The sequence below is a fragment of the Pseudophryne corroboree genome, chromosome 1 (assembly GCF_028390025.1).
Source record: "Pseudophryne corroboree isolate aPseCor3 chromosome 1, aPseCor3.hap2, whole genome shotgun sequence".
NCBI classification, from domain to species: Eukaryota; Metazoa; Chordata; class Amphibia; order Anura; family Myobatrachidae; genus Pseudophryne; species Pseudophryne corroboree.
This window is the reverse complement of record NC_086444.1, coordinates 393,283,760-393,303,298: the sequence shown is the minus strand read 5'-3', so window position 1 is coordinate 393,303,298 and position 19,539 is coordinate 393,283,760.

Below are 19,539 nucleotides of genomic sequence, written 5' to 3'. Positions count from 1 at the left end.
TAATAAAATATACATTTGTTAAAAATTACACAGACAGCCCTATGATGTTAAGTGTATTTCTTGACTATCAGGAGAACTCACTTTGAATCCTGTGGTCAATCTGCTCATGCATTTGAATCCTGAATTTAAATGGCTGTTGGTAATTTGGCTCTAAACTACTTATCAAGTAGCTCTAGGACTCCACAATAGCCTCTGCTAGAATTTTTTTTTTCTGTACTATAAATGTAACAACTGCAATGGATAAAGTTTCCATTTAGAGTCATTAGTTTTATACCCTAATAATACAATATTTTCATATGTTCCAGGTAGTATGGTTATTGTTGGGCCCTTAATTTTTTTCTGATAATTAATAGTTATATGCTAAAAAAAATAAAAGATCATTTAATCTGAACTGTAGCCTTTTATTTTCAATTTTAAAACACAGTATGTTGCAGTCCACCTTCAAATAAATCTAGACTGTCACTCAGTTCCCCACTGTTTGGAGAAACGAAAAAACAGTTCAAGATCGTCAAGTAGATTTGGTTACTTCCGTTACCCAGCATGATAAAGCAATCTACCACATGGAAAATGGTATTGATCATAACTGAAGGGTATGTGGTATATTATTCTGCTTAGACACATACACAGTGGCTTATTTTGCACTTGTAAAAGAAAAAAGGACCTGAATGAAAATTGAACCAATCTAATGTTCATTCTTTCAAAAACTAAAAACACTTCCTTTACTGTATAAGTTTCTCCTTATGGTCACAGTTTTTTAGACATCAAGTGTGCTTATTCGTAACTCAAAAATTGTATTACTTTTGATAAATTTTAGATATTTCATAACATTTGATATAAAATACCCCTCCATGGTTGTAAGATAATTTTACTGGCCACTAGGTTATCTTTAAGAAATATATTGTATGTTTTTAAAATGTAATTTGTAATAAAACAAAAATCATATTCAGTAACCATGACTAGCCTGCATAAAGGGTGCCATTCCGACCCGTTCGCATGCTGCTGTTTTTTGCAGCGGTGCAAACAGGTTGGTTCTGCGCATGCACAGCAGCCGCAATGCACAGGCGCGTTGTTGCCCAGCGACGGGCGTCGCTGGGCAACAACAAAAAGAATGAAGAAAGCGATCACTGCAGCAAATGCAAAAAGATTGACAGGAGGAAGGCGTTGCGCGGCTTCAACTGACCGTTTTCTGGGAGTGGTGCGGCGAACGCAGGCGTGTCTAGGTGTTTGCAGGGCGGGTGTCTGACGTCAATTCCGGGACCTGACAGGCTGAAGACATCACAGCGGGTAAGTAACTCCAGAGCTACTCAGAAACTGCACAAAATGTTTTTGCATAGCTCGTCTGCACAAGCGTTCGAAGCCTTGCTATGCAAAAAAACCCTCCCCCATAGGCGGCGTCTAGTTGATCGCATGGGCAGCAAAAAGTTGCTACGTGTGATCAACTCAGAATGACCCCCATAGCTTCCTGTCTACTGAGTGAATGTGCTGGGCTGAATCTTTGGCAAGCTGCAAGAGCCATTGGTGTGTGTCCAGGGGGGTGGGGGTGCTTTTTGCCAATTTTTGTATCTAAATTAACTTTTTTTCTGCTTGTCACCGACTCCCTGAACATGTGTCAGGGTCCTCTGTTCTCAGTTTTATTAAGTGGAAAATCGTAGCCACTTACAGATAATGGTCGATATTGACATTCAAAATGTTGGGAATAGTAATGTTGACATCACAATGTTGACAGTTATGATGTTGAAATGTTGACATGGAACATGTTGACTTCTGCAGAATGTCAACATGTTCGCAATGTCAACATGTGAAATGTTGACATTCTTCAGGGACAAGGGGTTAGGGTAAGGCTGTGGAAGGTGAGGTTTGGGGCTAGGCACTAGGGGGAGGGTTAGGCACTAGGAGGAGGGTTAGGGTTTTGCTGCAAGAGGGGAGGGTTATAGTTAGGGGTTAGGATTAGGGGGTTAGCATTACTCAATAGCAGTACCACTTGATGACAACCAGAAGTCACCATCAACTGACTGCAGGACCCAGCTGGTAGAGATCCGCTACTAGGTAAATAACCGCTGTATTGGGACACACTGTGTTGATGATATTCTAATCATGTCACCATTTCATGTCTACATGATGAATGTTGGCATGCTGCATGTTAACAGGCACATGTCTATGTGATGAATGTTGACAAAATATACCCAACCTGTCAGCAAAGGATTGTCATTTTGTTACCTTATTTGAGCAGAATCTTATCATATAGGGCAGAGATGGGCAAAGCATCGATCAAGACTGGCAGGTCAACCGTAGGTACTCGATCAGTTGATCGCTGTGTACATTCTGCAGCAGCCAAAAAGAAGCAGGATGATTCTTATTGGCTAACTGTGCCAAACTAAAGCTGCAGTTGGTTGAATCTGCAGCTATCTCAAGCCGCAGCTGTCTCTGCACATGTGATAGCCTCCATTCCACTGGTGCAGCAGCCAGAGTGCCAGGTAAGGGTGGCACGGGGCAGGGTCGGCTAGAAGGCACAGTATGGTCGACATGGGACCATGGACTGATCAAGACTGGTAGGCATGGCAGCAACCGTGGCTGCCTGCTGTCCCACCTGCCTGCACAGTGCTCTGGAGTCTGAACTGAGCTGCTACTGGACTACTATGACTGAGGACAAGGAGTAACTGAGAGCTCCTCTCTCTGACAGGTCAGGTCAGTCTTTATGTGAAGGGCTGCTGTAATTTAAGGCATGTTTTATTTTCATGTTGGGGGCCAATGTATTTGTTTTTTTTCCTGTTGGAGACAATATGTTTGGGTTTTTCCTTTGGGAACTAATGTGTGTTTCCTGTGGGGGCCAATGTGTGGGTACTGTGTTGGCCAATGTGTAAGTTTTTTCCTGTGGAGGCAAATGTGTGTTTCAGTGAATCAGTCCCAACACCATGTGCAGTGAGGCCACGCCACCAGTTTTGTCCCCTCCCCTCTTTTGGGATCACACCTGAGCCATGTACAAATGAAAGATTTTCAGCTTTCAGAGTAGTTCTTTCAGAGTCCAATAGTCTGGCCATCCCTCATACAAGGCAACTATGAGAAAAAAATATGAAAGGTTTCTGTTGACCATTGTCTTATTGTGCTATCTTGGTAGATTAGGAAAGCTTTTCAGTCCTCAGAGTAGATCACTGAGTTCCAAGGTCTGTCCACCCTTATACAGGGCTACTATGAGAAAACAGCATGTAAGGTTTCTGATCATTATTGTATACAGGCAGCACAGTGTGACAGATGTACCCTGGGTGTAGTATATTATGCTGGCGGTCGGGCTCCCGGCGGCCAGCATACCGGTGCCGGAATCCAGACCGCCGGCATACCTTCAGCTGGGCGAGCGCAAATGAGCCCCTTGCGGGTACGGTGGTGTGCTATGCGGGCATGGTGGCACGCTATGCGCGCCACGCTATCTATTCTCCCTCCAGGGGAATCGTGGACCCCCAAGAGGGAGGAAAGCTGTCGGTATGCCGGCGCCGGTATGCTGGTCGTTGGGAGCCCAGCCGCCAGCAAACTGAAGACCACCCAGATGTACCACATGGGATCATGATTTTACAAGCTGCCGCCGCTGCGGCTTGCCTCCTCGCTGGTTCCTGGTTGTTGCTAGGCAGCAACCACGTCTTCCAGCCGCACTGTCCGCCAATCCCGTTGGTTGCTAGGCAACCAGGATGCCAGAATAGTACAGCAGTTGCATACCAACTCGCAGTGTTGCTTTACCATTTGCACAGTGCCCTGCATTCCAACTCACATTGTCATATTTGCTATAGCTGCAAGCTAGTCCTGTACCTGCGGGTTAACCCTTAGGGCTCCAGTCCTTCCAGTACCTTGCTGTGTATTACTCCAGCCTATTATCCTGTGGTCTTCAGGCAATAAAATCTTATTTGCCTTGACGGGACACAACTCAGTAAGAGTGAATGTAAAGATAGTAAACAAATGTACTTTATTTGTAACTGTTCATAGTGTACACATATAGTTTCCTAGGTTTGCGTATAACAACTACCACAAAATGTAAAAGCCTCAGATTGGTTGCTATTGGCAACTTATCCACGTGGTTTATTTAGTAGGATTGATATATATCTTTCCCATGCATTGAGAATAACTGTCAGTCAGCAACTGCTGTACGGCTAGGTTGGTTCTGTTTTGTTTATTTATTACTAATCAGACTTGTTTCTGACCATCCCTGCCTACTCATGACCCTGACTTTTAGCTTGTATTCTATCTTTGACCTGTGCTGATCGTTATCTTTCCATTCAGATCTGATCGCTGCTGTGCGTTTTTTTGATGCATGCTGAGCTAGCCTTGAAAAAGACTCGGGGGTGCTCAAGGAGACTGTTGTACGGTGCGTGGCGGTGATGTCATACCTGCCTGTCGGTGAGGGAGGCGAACTGGAGTAGAGGGAGGACCCGTAGCTGCAGCCGAGAGGATTCTTTTAATCACATGTACATAAGAACTGACTGCATATCAGTTCTCACCTACAGCTGGTAATTGTGTTCCTTCACTAATACTCACCGAGCAGCCGCTCATTGTGGATGTCTTTATGTATTTTTTAAATTGTCTTGTATTAAATGTGTAATTTTTAAACAGTATCATATTATTTTATTATTTCTTTTGCCCTCCGGTTTCCGATTGAGGTTTCACTGGTATAGCAGACACTTACGTGAACAAAGCGGAAGGAGGGACAAAATGGCTCTATGAAAATTGGAGCTATCGGTTAACTAAAAAGTGCTGGTGAAGTGGTATCTTGCCATTGTTTTTCTTTTGCAGATCAAGTCCTAACTGCGCATGTGTATGCACCTCAATGAGCATGCGCGTCGGACAACAACAACGGGCATCACTGGTCAACGAAGGGATGGTGCGAAAATTCTGATTGCACGGGCGTTCGCAAGGTGATTGACAGGAAGAGGTCATTTGTGGGTGGCAACTGATCGTTTACTGGGAGGGTCCGGAAAAACACAGGCGTGCCTAAGCATTTTCAGGGCGGGTGTGTGACGTCCCTGATGAGCCTGATTCTATCGCACTGGAGGAGTAAGTCCTGTGCTGCGCACAGACTGCACAAAGAGGATTTTAGCAGCTCGGCAGGGGCGGAACTACTGGCGGGGCAGGCAGTGCATTGCACTGGGGCCCCGCCGCACTCAGGGGCCCACAGCCGCCGGCCGGCATTTAGAACAGATTGACATGCGGACGAGAGTCCGCATGTCAATCTGCGTTCTCCTCTCCCTCCTTGCTGCTCCCCTGCTCCCCCGGCCCCCCCCCCCCCCCCCCTATGTGTTGGAGGGACACGAGCGCATCGCGCGTCTCTCTGTGTCCCTCCTGGCTCTCCCCCGGCCGCTCTAAGGAAGCATGTGCCGTTCGTGAGCTCTGATTGGCTCACGAACGGCACATGCTTCATTAGACCAGCGGGGGAGAGCCAGGAGGGACACAGGAGAGACGCGCGATGCGCTCGTGTCCCTCCAACACATAGGGGGGGGAGGGGGGACCGGGGGAGCAGGCACTGGGGGGACAGATCTGGCACTGGGGACATATACCTGGCACTGGGGGGACAGATCTGGCACTGGGGACATATACCTGGCACTGGGGGGACAGATCTGGCACTGGGGACATATACCTGGCACTGGGGGGACAGATCTGGCACTGGGGACATATACCTTGCACTGGGGGGGCATATACCCGGCACTGAGGGCATGTACCTGGCACTGGGGGCATATACCTGGCACTGGGGGGGAATATCTGGCACTGTGGGAGAATATCTGGCACTGGGGGGGGCATATACCCGGCACTGGGGGCATATACCTGGCACTGGGGGGGAATATCTGGCACTGGGGGCATATACCTGGCACTGGGGGGGAATATCTGGCACTGTGGGAGAATATCTGGCACTGGGGGGGCATATACCAGGCACTGGGAGCATATAACTGGCACTGGGGGAGCATGTACCTGGCACTGGGGGCATATACCTGGCACTGGGGGGGAATATCTGGCACTGTGGGAGAATATCTGGCACTGGGGGGGCATATACCCGGCACTGGGGGCATATACCTGGCACTGGGGGGGAATATCTGGCACTGGGGGCATATACCTGGCACTGGGGGGGAATATCTGGCACTGTGGGAGAATATCTGGCACTGGGGGGGCATATACCCGGCACTGGGGGCATATACCTGGCACTGGGGGGGAAGCAGGCACTGGGGGGGAATATCTGGCACTGGGGGCATATACCTGGCACTGGGGGCATATAACTGGCACTGGGGGGGCATGTACCTGGCACTGGGGGCATATACCTGGCACTGGGGGGGAATATCTGGCACTGTGGGAGAATATCTGGCACTGGGTGCATATACCTGGCACTGTGGGGGAATATCTGGCACTGGGAGCATATGTGGCACTGGGAGCACGGCCCTAGCAACAAGCACTACCCACTAGCAACGAGCATGACACCCAGTGCATGAAACCCCTGGCAACGAGCATGACATCCTGGCACTGTGCATGGAACCAAGTGCATGAAACCCCTGGCAACAAGCAGGTAATTTCTTTTTTTATTTGTTGGGACTGCCTGCCGCAATGTGTAAAAAGGGGGGACTGCCTGCCGCTATGTATAAAAATGGGGAATCTGCATGCCGCAATGTAAAAATGGGGAATCTGCCTGCCGCTATGTGTAAAAAGGTAGAATCTGCCTGCCGTAATGTGTAAAAAGGGCACGCTATCTGCCGTTATGTGTAAAAGTGTATGGTGTCTGCCGTAATGTGTAAAATGGGGACGCTGTCTGCCGTAATGTGTAAAATGGGGACGCTGCCTGCCGTAATGTGTAAAAAGTGCACGCTGTCTGCCGCTATGTGTAACGAGGGCACGCTGTCTGCCGCTATGTGTAACGAGGGCACGCTGTCTGCCATTGTGTAAAAAGTGTATGCTGTCTGCCGCTATGTGTAACGAGGGCACGCTGTCTGCCGTTATGTGTAAAAAGTGCACGCTGTCTGCCGTTATGTGTAAAAAGGGGAATCTGTTCGCTGTAAGGAGTAAAAGGGTCTCTACCTGGTGTAGTGGTGCTACTGTGCGGCGTAATTTGAAGAATGGAGACTACTGTGCACCGTTTTATGAATTGGTATTATTTTGTGGACACACCCCTTCCCCACGAAGCCACGCCACTATGTATTTTTGCGCGCGCGCCTACGGCGCGCACTGCCCATGGGGTGTACTTGGATGGGGGGCCCAAAGCATTTTGTTGCACCTGGGCCCACCGCTTGCTTGTTCCGCCACTGCAGCTCGGCATACACATAGGAACGCATACTTGCATAGTGAATTACACTCCTCCTGGAGGCGGCGACTATCTGAACGCAGGACAGCAAAATTAGCAGCCCAGGAATCAGATCTGAATGACCCCCAATGTTTGAATGTTTTCTATTTGTCATCTTGTTCTTGTTACCTGCTGACTGATTAGGTAAACCTAGGGGTTGGGACATGTGGTTATTCAGGGATAACCCCATTACCTTTATGTCAGGGTCCATGACAAAGAGTGATCACTGCACCCAATGTGGCTGATTCTGTGTTGAACACAAAGTGACTGTAGTTGTGGGCAACCTTGTTAGCCTGATTGACTACCTAATGCGATGTATTCATTCAACTAATGAGGGGGAACCTGTGCCACCCACTGGCACCATCTCCATGCTACAGTAGGTGCAGAAGATACCTCTGAAGCATGCTTACCTTAGCAAGGGCGTTTTAAGAGAGAAGAAGGCCCGTGTACAGCCTTCTGCATCAGGGGCCCCCTCCTCTCTGACCGATGCACAGGTTTACTCACCTCTCCGGAGTCCCCCAGTGGTGCCATCCTTTTCTGCAGTGGCAACAGAGTCTGAACACAGACCTCCGGGAACACAGCGCTTCAGCCTTTTTCCCAAAGATTTTCCTAATGCGCATGCGCAAAACTCTAGAAAAATGTCCATCTTTCTAGAGTTTTCAGCAGGCACAATAGAGTTTGTTCCCCCTAGTTTTTAAACTGTATTGCGCTGCCGAGAAGGGATGGCTCCGACGGGGGACTTCAGAAAGGTAAGTATTATACAAAAGGGCGCAGTGTGTGCCCCGCACACACTGCAACCATTATAGATATGCCACTGTACCTTAGGCTTGGGCCACACACAGCATATTCGAACGGGACCCACTGAGCAGGAAGGAGCCTTTTTTGATTCACATACTATAGCGTTTTCGCCAAGACCGGATTTCAAGTAGAACACAGCCACACTGTGTGAGCACATACATTCACATGTATGTGTTCTACTTGAAATCCGGTCGCCCTGTCATCCTGCTCAACCGCAGCATGCTGCAGTTGGATCAAGCGGGCATGGCACTGCTGCATATGTGTAGATGGCCAGATAGAAAGACCATGTGCTGGCTCCTTGCTGCCGAGCAGGTCCTGCTGAACAGGACCCCTAAAACGCTATGTGTGACCCAATCCTAAGGCTACTCATATGATCTTTTGATACACGTGATACCCCACAGTTGTTACTTTAAAGACGGGCTAAACCCAACATCATGTTTAAATAAAGTTAATTTAAATATGACCAGTTGAAGCTGCGGGGTGAGGAGAGGCTGGAGCTGCTCCTGGGCTATGCTTCAGAACTACATCATAGGTTCTAAGTGGACAGAGGGAGGCAGACTGAGGAGTGACTAAGGTTGCTGTATAGCAGGGATGGGGAACCTTCGGCCCTCCTGTGTTGTTGAACTACACATCCCAGCATGCCCTGCAACTGTTTTAGCATGGCCAAATAGCAAAACTGTAACAAGGCATGCTGGTATGTGTAGTTCAGAAACAGCTGGCGGGCCGAAGGTTCCCCATCCCTGCTGTATAGGGACCCGAAGATGTCACATGAGAGACCAGACTCTGATCCAGAGAGATAATGGAAAGGGACGTCTTAAGAAAGTGTCAGTGGGATGAAGCCGCTCCCATGTCTATCAATTGGAGCCCTGTACAGCCTTTCTAGGGTGTACTATGTTATACCAACGCTCGGGATCCCGGCACCCAGCATACCGGCGCCGGGATCCTGACCTCCAGAAAGCCGGCAGTAGGGCGAGTACAAAAGAGCCACTTGCGGGCTCGCTGCGCTCGCTATGCTGCACTCACCTCGCTGCTGGCACTGTGGCGCGCAATGTGCGCCACGCTATTTAATCTCCCTCCAGGGGTGTTGTGGATACCCCAAGAGGGAGATAGTTGTTGGTATGCCGGCTGTCGGGTCCCGGCGCCGGTATGCTGAGCGCCGGAATCCATATCGAATGCCTCCCGCCTTTCTGAGCTGCCTGTCACAGATGCTGTTCGATGAGCTAAAAGTACTGAATATTTCGGCCAGGAGAGAGGCTGTCCTTGGTGAGGATACTTGCTACCATTACATTATTTCTACCCCCCTGGATACATTAATTAAGGGGTAAATGTAAGAACTATCGATATCGGGGGTGGGGGCGATATCTGCGCACGTTATGTGCGCTATACCACTCCCCCCTATATAATAGCCATGGTCTGATATGCTTGGACAATGTATGAATGAAATGCTTGAGCAGTTGCTGACCGTTCTGACGCCTGCTGCTGGCAGCTGCAGGTGACAATGCCCTATCTCCACAGTAGGCACAGAGCTGTCCCTGGCTGTGGCGGATGCCTACTCTGGACTGCACTGGGGATCTCGTGTGAGTACCGTGTGCTCAGGGAGACATCGCCGGATGTCCCTTCCTGCTTCGCCTTGGTAATGATGCTTGCCGCAATAATACAGTTACCCCTTAGTGATATATTCAGAAGGAGCTTTACAAATATAACAGGGATATTCCTTTAGCAGCTGATAAAAAACAATTACAGCCATAATACACGGCCGTAACTCAGGGGGAAAGTGTCCTAGATGACAGTGTGCTGAGATCGTCACCCCCTAACACTTCCTCCCTCAACCCAAAGGGGCTACCTGCTGCCGGGCCCCGGAGGATTCAGTTTCCCAGCAGTCATGAATGGGGTATCAGCTGCTGATCCTCGCTGCTGGCAGGAGTGGACATGGTAGGGTTTGAAAGCCGGAGAGCAACGATGACAGTAGGGCTGAGATCAGGAGCAGCAACACAGAATACGGGTGTCCTGTGGAAAACAATGGTGGTGAGGATGGCATAGGTAAATTTGTAATGGCCCAGGGCCGGTGCTAGGGTGTTTGGCGCCTCCCTGCAAACTATAAATTTGCGCCCTCTCTCCAATACTTAATAATGGGACACGCAAGAATTGAAGGCACGTGCTACAAAAAGGGGTGTGGTCTCACAAGGAAGGGGTGTGCCCAGACAATTTTACCCCCAATTTACATTACACGACACAGTAGCACAATCTTATTCACATTACACCGCACGCAGTACTCCTGATTCATATTATACCACATAGCAGTGTCACTTAGTCACTTTAAGTCACACAGTAGTGCCCCTTATTCAGGGCTTAAAGTGGACCTGGAGAGTTGGTGGAACTACATATTTGTGCCCTAACCCCCATATCATCTAAAGGAACAGTGTGCGCCGAATGCCGCTTATACACACAATAATGCCCAATTATCAGTGCCGCCGGCGCCTATACACCTAATAATGTCCACGGTAGCAATGCCGCTTATGCACATGCCCGCCGTATCTGTGCTGCTTATACATATAATAAATGCCCCCCCCCCCATGTGTATATGTATCTCACAAACACACATACATACATAGTCATACACACACACACATGCACTATATAGCTCTCGTAAACAATACAACTTGGAAGCACACACTTGCAGCAGGAGAATCCATCACAGTAGAAAAGTTTTCAAAGAGTTAAACTCACATGGCAGAGTCAGGCTGCCCTGAACACAATTCAAGCTCCTGCATCAGCATGTAGAGGCCAGGGGGAGGGCTCAGAAACCGGAGCGCAGGAACGGAGAAGGCTACATAAAACACGTCATAAATCATTTCCCAGCAGGAATAGAAAGTGAAAGTGCCGTGGCCAGCCTGTGCGGACGCAGTGAAACCCTTACTGCGTTCTCTGCTACTACTAGGAGGGAGAGGGGGAGGGAGGGGAGATCAGCGCCACCGGTGGACTGGACTGTGGAGCCTCATGCTGCCACGACCACTGCCTGTAGAGTCTGATAGACGCTGTGGCAGATGGCAGCAGCAGAGTCTCAGTGCAGGGAGAGCGCCTCTCTGAAGCCGGCGCCTCCCTGCTTTGCAGGCTCTGCTGAGTGGGTTGCGCCGGCTCTGTAATGGCCTCTTCATTTTGGAGAAAGTTCCTTGTTAGCAGCATAAAGAATTATCTGTAAGTAACTTTAGGATATATTCTAACCAGCCCTCACACAAAATATGAATAATCATATACCTCATTGCCAAAACCCATTATAGTATAATATTTACAAAAAAAAAAGTATATTAACATATTAAAACATAATGATATGCCCTTACAGAAATTAACAAATAAACCACCTTACTTCAGATCCTTTGATAATAATAAGTGAGAGCGTTCCTGGTCAGTTAAACGTTCTCCAATAGTACACACACAGGTACAGTATCTGGATAAAGGTCCATAGACACTCCCAGAGGCAATTTGGATTTGGAAGAAACACGAGAGGGCTCTTTTGGGACACTGAGGACCCCTTAACAGGTATTTGCTGTATGCACTTTTGAATCGCATTGTGGTGGTCATTCCGAGTTGATCGCTCGCTAGCTGCATTTAGCAGCATTGCACACTCTAGGCCGCCGCCCTCTGGGAGTGTATCTTAGCTTAGCAGAATAGAGAACGAAAGATTAGCAGAACTGCTACTAAATAATTCCCTGCAGTTTCTGAGTAGCTCCAGACCTACTCCTAGACTGCGATCACCTCAGTCCGTTTAGTTCCTGGTTTGACGTCACAAACACGCCCTGCGTTTGGCCAGCCACTCCCCCGTTTCCCCAGCCACTCCTGCGTTTTTACCTGGCACGCCTGCGTTTTTTAGCACACTCCCTGGAAACGGGCAGTTTCCGCCCAGACACACCCACTTCCTGTCAATCACACTACGATCACTCGAGCGATGAAAAAACGTTGCTCGAGCTTGTGTAAATATACAAAGTTTTGTGTGAAAGTACTTAGCGCATGCGCGCTGCGTACCATGCACATGCGCATTTTTGCCATTTTTTCACTTAATCGCTGCACTGCAAAAAATCGGCAGCAAGCGAACAACTCGGAATGACCACCAATGTACAGTGAAAGGGGGGTGAGGGTAAATGCCAATGACAAAGCCTTGGCTGGCAATGACGTTTTGGATGAAGTCCTATAGCAGATATAGTTTTGATTCTTCTGTCACCTACCTCTGTGGTCTGTAGAGGTAAGGGTTGAGGACGTGAAGGAAGCCTCTGCTGAGGAAACACTTGCTCATCCCACGATTTTAACCGGTTGACGTGAAAGAACGTGCTCTATTTGTTGTCTACCCGCTGCCATACATGATAACTTATCAGTGCTACAGCCTCTATTGCCCTCCTGGCAAAATGTCACCAGAATTAAAGGTGTGTATGTAGAGATGAACGGGTCTGGTTCTCCGAGAACCGGACCCATCCGAAGTTTGCATTCCGTGTCCGAATCCGAGTCTGGCTCGGTACTTCCCGCCTTACTCGGATCTCGGAATGAGGCAAAACTTCATCATCCTGGTGTCGGATTCTCGCGGGTTTGGGAATCTATAAAGGTCTCCGGTGACTGCTGCCATCTCCACTCTGGCTGTGGAGAGTGTACTGGACGGACATGTACATCTCAGTACTGTGCAGTCTTGCGTGGGGCGGCTGCTCTGTCTGCTGTATCTGAAAGGAGTGCTCTATCTGCTGTATCTGAAAAAGGGGTGCTCTGTCTTGTGTATCTGAAAGGGGTGCTCTGTCTGCTGTATCTGAAAAAGGGGTGCTCTGTCTGCAGGAGGCAATCAATTTGCCAGCTGTCAGGGATCCTGGTGGTCGGGATACCGATGCCAGAATCCCAACAGCCAACAATGCTGACAGCCGGAATCCCAGCGCACAGGGACTATTCCCACTCATGGGTGTCCATGACACCCATAGAGTGAGAATAGTACTTGTGGCAAGTGCTGTGAGCCACCGAGATGCCGCTGTCAGGATCTTGATCTGGAGTACCCAATTGATAGTTTTCTTTCACAAATGCCCTCCCTTAAGGTGTATATGGGCCTCTACCAATACCTAAGGAATGTGGTATCAAGAGCTGATTAACTATTTTCTCTTGTACTACCAGCACCCAACCACGTCCCTTTCTATTATAAAGTATCGTTCTCTCAGCCGGTCTCTCAGCATTCCATACTCCATTCACTCTCACAACATATCTGTAAGCATACTCCAATGCAAAATCATTTAATCGGTCTCGAGCAAAGACACAGGAGACAAATCTTCATCACCACTTGGAGAGGTTTCTGTTTCCTTCTATCCTTCTCTGATCAGTCCTTCTTCCTCATGTCTTCTGGAACTTCAATGCTGGTCTGACTGCAGCCCAAGCCTGGTACATAGGCTCCAGATATTGCTGCTCCAGATTTCTCCCTCTGGTTCCATGGTGTGAGTAACAGGATCATGTAGGGTCGGATGTCTGTCCGGTTATTAATTTGCTGGCATGTCTGGACCAAATACTGTATGTCAAGTATAATTTCCATGACTAAGGAAATAAGGGGGAATGGTGATGCTGGTGCTTTTGCCATTACCAATTGCACTGTTTGCCCTCTCACCGTAACAGGAAGACAGACACAGTCATATATCTCGGTAGCCCGTGTATACAGAAGACTTTTAATGGCAGTAGCCAGACCATTCGGCCTTCCTGAACTAGAGTCCTAGACACCAAAGAGACTTCACTAGCTGAATTCATTAATGCCAACACTGCCTGTTGCTGTTACAAGACAGGACATGGTCAAACAAACAGGGAACATGGGGCCTAGTAGCCCCACTAAACAATCCGTCAGTTCCTACTGATTTGGACAATTCTTCTGATAGTGCCCCAGTTTGCCACACTCAAAGCACCCTTCTCGGACCCTCATGGTCCATGTCAGCATCTTGTGCTGGCTCTAGCCTGACAATCTTCTCCGTAATCTGGGCAATATTTCCCTGGGTGTGATATTAGTCAGTGACTATCACAAGCTCCTCCAATGACTGCAGATCACTCTGGAGAACCAATCTTTGCAGCTTTTGGTTTAGGTTCCACATGCAATGGCTAACCAAGATTCTGACTGGTATATTTTGGTCAGACTGTAACCAGCTGTTTGTTAACTTCACTAGGTCAGTCGGCTAAGCATGCATTGCGGGCCCTTGCCTAAATCACATGAAACTACTGTGCCTTCCCAGCCCATGTCACTTCTATCCACATCAGAATAGCGAACTTTAGTTGCTGATAATTTGCGTCTGGTCCGTAGGCATCACTGTGCTTCGAACAAGAAATTATATTGTGTGCATAGGCGCCCTTGTGACAAAGATGACAAATGGCATAAAAAGTGTTTATGAATAAAAACACAAATTTATTAATACAATAGTGACATAAAAACGTGAAATATATAGATGTATTGCACTGATCCCAAATGGTTTCTCACCCTCTTTTTAATTTGCGGTGGGCAGATGGCTTTTTCAGCAAAAAGCAATCAAGTCCCAGTGGAATTCATATGGCACCACCGCAAAAGGCTTTTTCTTTAGGAGGCTGAGTAGGGAGTCCAGCAGTGCACTCACAAGAGGATATCCATATCGTCCAAACGACGCGTTTCGGAGCAAAATCTCCTTTTTCAAGCTTGGAGATTTTGCTCTCTACCTGGGCCTCAGCGACGGTCAGCATTTGTCCCTGCTGAGCTTGCTGAGTAGTGGCCACATTGGTTAAGGACTGGAAGAATTCCACCATCTCGCTATCTATAGGGATTTAGTAGTGATATTGGGCCTCACAGGTAACTACAACACATCTAGACTGAAACACACTTGCTGCAACAAACTCACAAACAGTTGCTTTTGTGCTGAAACAAATTCACATTGTGTAAACATGTTTCCCTTCAAGGACACAGCATACACTTTACACATTTGCCCTTTTCATAACTTTTCCACAAGTGCAAAAAAAGGAGAGTTATGGTAGACTTACCATTGTTAACTCTCTTTCTGCGAGGTACACTGGGTTCCACAGGAAAACATCGGGGGTGTAGAGTGGATCTTGATCCAGAGGCGCCAACAGGCTAAATAAAGCTTAAGGCTGTCCCAGGATGCATTGGGGCCTCCCCTGTTACCCCGCCTCCATGCACTGAGAGCTCATTTTGTTAACCAGTCCAATGTAGGAGCAGGTAAGAGAGAAGGCAGATGTTATATCACATAGAACCACATTCTCGCGACAGGAAAAGGGACCAGCAGATAATGCCATACAAACCCATAAAAGCTAGGTGAGTCGGTGGGCGCCCTGTGGAACCCAGTGTACCTCGCAGAAAGAGAGTTAACAATGCTTAGTCTACCATAACTCTCCTTTTCTGCAGCGGGGTACACTGTGCTCCACAGGAAAACATTGGGGATGTCCTAAAGCAGTTCCTTAAGGGAGGGGACATGCCTTAACAGGTATGAGAACCCGGCGTCTAAAGGAATCATCCTTGGAGGCGGAAGTATGAAAGGCATAGAACCTAACAAACGTGTTCACAGAGAACTACGTAGCTGCCTTGCACAATTGTTCTGCAGGCGCGCCACGCGGGCCACCCAAGAAGGTCTAACAGACCGAGTAGAATAGGCATCAATAGCAGCAGGAGCTGGGAGACCAGCCTGCGCATAAGGTTGTACAATCACCATTCTAATCCATCTGGCCAAGGTTTGCTTATTCACAGGCCAGCCACGTTTGTGGAAACCAAACAGTACAAAAGGGTATCTGACCTACTGATAGAGGTAGTCCTCTCCACATATATACTGAGAGCCCTTACGACATCCAAAGACTGCTCTTTGGGGGACAAATCCGAGGAGATAAAGGCCAGGACCACAATCTCTTGGTTAAGGTGAAAAAATGACACCACCTTAGGTAAATAACCTGGGCGAGTTCTAAGAACTGCCCGTCATGATGTAATATTAGAATCGGTGTACAACAGGACAAAGCGTCTAGGCCCGACACCCTTCTAGCAGAGGCAATAGCCAACAGAACCAGGACCCTGACTATGAGCCATTTAAGGTCCACTGACTCAAGAGGTTCAAATGGAGACTTTTGCAGGGCATTCAGGACAACAGACAGATCCCATGGAGCCACCGGAGGGACATAGGGAGGCTGAATCCTTAACATACCCTGAGTGAATGTATGAACGTCAGGTAGAGATGCAATTTTTCACTTAAACCATACCGACAAGGCAGATATGTGAACCTTGAGGGAGGCCAGACGAAGGCTTAAGTCCAGGCCTTGTTGCAGGAAAGTCAGTATTCTGGATGTTTTGAATCTGTACACATCATAGTTCTTATCAGCACACCAAGTGAAGTAAGAATTCTATACCCTGTAATAGATCCTGGCAGATGCCGGTTTGCGGGCTTTCAACATAGTTTGGATGACCACCTCAGAGAATCCTTTGGCCCTCAGGAGTGATGCTTTAAGAGCCAGTCTGGCCCTATCTGGATAGAGACACAGGCCCTGTATGAGGTGGTCTGGTCATTGAGGAAGTAGAAGAGGACGCTCTGTCGATAGACCCTGCAGGTCTGAGAACCAATGCCATTTGGGCCATGCCAGAGCGACTAGCAGTAGTATTCCTCCTTCTTGTTGGAACTTCCGCAGCAGTTGCTGGAACTTCCTGGGCAGGAGTGACACTAGAGGGAACACGTACGGCAGCCAAAAGTTCCATGGAATGGCTAGTGCATCCATGAATGCTGCTTGAGGATCCCTGGTCCTTGATCCGAAGACCGGAACTTTGTGACTGTGTCGAGACACCAACAGGTCTACATCCGATTGTCCCCATGTGTCCACTAGGAGTTGAAAGACTTGATGAAGACTCCACTCTCCGGCATGTACGTCCGAATGACTGAGGAAGTCGGCTTCCCAGTTTAGGACACCCGGAATGAACACTGCTGATATTGCTGGCAGATGGTGTTTCACCCATCAAAGGATTTTTGAAACTTGCAACATTGTCTGACTGTACTTGAACAGGCCTGTTCTGTACCAGAGGCAGGGCGAGAGGTAACGTATTGAACACTGCCCGTAGCTACAGAATGTTTATCGAGAGGAGAGACTCCTCCTTGGTCCAACAACCCTGGAAAGAGTGTTGCTCCAACACCACACCCCATCCCCACAGACTGGCATCCGTCATCAGCAGGACCCAGTTGGGGATCCAGAAGGGACGGCCCTTGCTCAATTGCTGGTCCTGTAGCCACCAAGTCAGCGATTGATGAACCTTCGGAGTCAAAGTAATCATATGAGATTTGATCCGATGAGGCAGGCCATTCCACTTGGAAAGAATTTACCTCTGCAGAGGGCGGGAATGAAATTGAGCGTACTCTATCATGTCGAATGCTGACACCATCAAGCCAAGTACTTGCATCGCCGAGTGCATTGACACTCTGGGGCAACAAAGGAAGCATTGTATCCTGTCCTGAAGCTTCAGGACTTTCTCTGGAGACAGGAACAGATGTTGACTGTGTGTGTCCAGGAGTTAACCCAGGTGCACCATGCTTTGAGTTGGGATCAGCGAGGATTTATTCCAATTGATGAGCCACCCATGGGCTTGTAGGAAGCTTACTGTCAGTTGTAGATGACTGAGATGGACATTGTGGGAGTTTGCCAGGATCAGCAAGTTGTCCAGATACAGCAGGATCCTGACTCCCTGGCAACAGAAATGGCCGTCATTATGGCCATGACCTTGGTGAAGATCCGAGGAGCCGTAGCCAGTCCAAATGGCAGCGCCTGGAACTAATAGTGTAGGTTGCCAATAACGAACTTCAGATACTTCTGATGTGACTTGGCAATAGGTATATGCAGATACGCATCCTGAATATTCAGGTATACCATATAGTCTCTGGGTTCCATTGCCAGTACAATTGAGCACAGCATCTCCATACGGAATTTGGACACTCTCACAAACTTGTTTAGTGATTTGAGGTTGAGTATAGGCCGGAAGGACCCATCGGGATTCGGGACTAGAAACATGGTCGAGTAGTAACCACTGCCCCTTTGGAACAGAGGTACGGGCACTACCACTCCTGTATCCAGGAGAGAACTCACAACCTGCTGCCGAGCTTGCGCCTTCAGTGGATCTGAAGGGATGACCGTGGTGCAAAACTGGCGAAGGGGAAGTCTCTTGAAAGAGAGTGCATACCCTTGAGAGCACAGTGCCTGGAGGCGGGGTTTCAGAGGAGGCCCCAGTGCATCCTGGGACAGCCTAAAGCTTTAGACTGTTGGTGCCTCTGGATCAAGATCCACTGTACACCCCCAATGTTTTCCTTTAGTACACAGTGTACCCCTCTGCAGAAAATAAGATTTTTAATTACCTACCGGTAAATCCTTTTCTCGTAGTCCGTAGAGGATACTGGGGATCCATTTAGTACCATGCAGTATAGACGGATCCACTAAGAGCCATGGGCACTTTGAGAATTTGATGGCGGGGGCTGGCTCCTCCCTCTATGCCCCTCCTACTAGACTTGCCAGTCTAGGAAACTGTTCCTGAGGAGACGGACATACTTTGAGAGAAGGATATAAAAGGATAGTGGTGAGATTCCGAACCAGCACACACAAACAAGAGGAAAGCTTACCAAACTTGAAACAGGAACAGCAACAGCTGAACCAAACAACAATACTTACCCAAGTAACAGTGCAGTAAAAACGAAGCACCGGGCGGGCGCCCAGTATACGGACTAATAGAAAAGGATTTACCGGTAGGTAATTAAAATCCTATTTTCTCTTATGTCTTAGAGGATACTGGGGATCCTTTAGTACCATGGGGAAGTACCAAAGCTCCCAAACCGGGTGGGAGAATGCTGAGGTTCATGCAGTACTGATTGACCAAACTGAAGGTCCTCAGAGGCCAAAGTATCGAACTTGTAGAACTTTGCAAATGTGTTCGAACCTGACCAAGTAGCTGCTCGGCAGAGCTGTAAGGCCGAGACACCCCTGACAGCCACCCAAGAAGAACCCACCAACCTAGTCGAGTGGGCCTGCACAGATTTAGGAACCGGCAATCCTGCCGTGGAATAAGCATGCTGGATAGTGAGCCTGATCCAGCGCGCAATTGACTGCTTTGAAGCAGGACACCCAATCTTATTATGATTATAAAGAACAAACAGCAAGTCCGATTTCTGTGATGAGCTGTTTTCTTCACATACACCTTCAAACCCTCACAACATCCAAAGACTTTGAAGTAACAGAGGTGTCGGTAACAACCAGAACCACAATAGGTTGGTTGATGTGAAACGCAGACACCACCTTAGGAAGAAATTGTTGATGAGTCCTGAGTTCAGCTCTGTCCTCATGGAAAATTAAGTAGGGGCTCTTGTAAGACAACGCCCCTAGTTCCGACACACGTCTTGCTGAAGCCAAGGCCAACAGTAAGATATTTAATGTCTACCTCCTGTAACAGTTCAAAC